Source organism: Etheostoma cragini, chromosome 12, assembly GCF_013103735.1.
Source record: "Etheostoma cragini isolate CJK2018 chromosome 12, CSU_Ecrag_1.0, whole genome shotgun sequence".
NCBI classification, from domain to species: domain Eukaryota; kingdom Metazoa; phylum Chordata; class Actinopteri; order Perciformes; family Percidae; genus Etheostoma; species Etheostoma cragini.
The window spans coordinates 2165827-2167099 of NC_048418.1; the positions used below are offsets into that span (position 1 = coordinate 2165827).

General features: G+C 41.9%; 1 protein-coding gene across 1 annotated transcript in view; it reads left to right on the top strand.

Moving 5' to 3' along the window:
* The window catches only part of LOC117953968 (disco-interacting protein 2 homolog C-like), a 157324-nt gene that overhangs the window by 121274 nt on the left and 34777 nt on the right, over window positions 1-1273 (top strand).

Sequence of the window (1273 nt, forward strand, 5' to 3'; positions counted from 1 at the left end):
GGACCACTAAGGTCTATATAAAAGAGACTTCAGATACAGTATTAGGGGACCACTAAGGTCTATATAAAAGAGACTAGGTGACATGGTGATCTAAAGAGCACCATGTCATGGGACCTATAGTACAGCAAATACAGGCAGAGGGAAGCTTTTCTGCAAATACAGACACTCACACTTCTAGTGAGTCATAAGTGAAGATTGAGAGGGATTACTTTTGTTTTAGTCTATATCTAACCATTATTTGTTTTAAGAAAATGCTGCTTAGTTACCTTTATAGTTTTTAAAGTGAGCAAACAAATTGAGAATGTTCCCCCTTGTCCTTAAATGGTAATTCAGTGACCCCTTCCCCCTCGATGGCAACCAGTGTTCTGCCTCCGACCCCCTTTGTGACAGCCTGTTTAGTTTGTCGGTGAAGCATATGAAACGGTAATCGGTGTTGTCAGAGTCAGAACACCGTCTGTGGAAAGACATCTTAGCTCTCGGTCGAGTGTGCGACCACAAAAACACAAACTGGCGACATTGTGACAACAACATGAATATATTTAAGGTCATGAATCAGATGTGAAAACGCCGACTGGTGAATTTAGAGTTCCAAAAACCAAAATAATGTCTGAGTGCTGAACAGTCGACACTAATGGATGAGATTCTTTCCTCAAATAAGACCTCTGTCTGATAAGTCTGACACGAGTCTGAGAAACGACGCTGGAATGAAAACGAAGCACAATTAGAAGCTGCTATTAAAAGCTATGAATCATGATGGGACATTAACACAAATGAGTTAGTGTTCCTACAGAAATATAACAAAGACACATTTCTTTGAGCCACAGGGATTTCATCTGTCTCGGCTGTCTGGGATGCGTTCTCTATTAAAAAACAAAAGGTTTTTCAACCATCATCCCTTTACTTTCATCCTTTTTCTTTTCGCCCTTTTGTCAATCTCCGGTGCAATCAAGGAGACATTTCACCGTGCTGCCAACTACTTCTGCCCAGCCGCTTTAAAAAGGCACGTCAGGTAAATTAAAAATCAATCGGACGAGATGATCCCATTGATTAGCAGCTGGCGGAGAAACATCCACTCAGCTACAGGGTGATTGGAAGCCAAAAGACATGAAGGACCATTGATTTCCAGTAACGAGTAGAACTACACAGGTGGAAATGTTTTGGATCAGAAAGGTGCCCTGGAGGAGATGTGTGTGCCAGGTTTAGCTACATTTGTGGGGACCAAAAACTGGGAATACAGTATACTTATGGGGTCCTGACAGCTTTGTGGGGACAA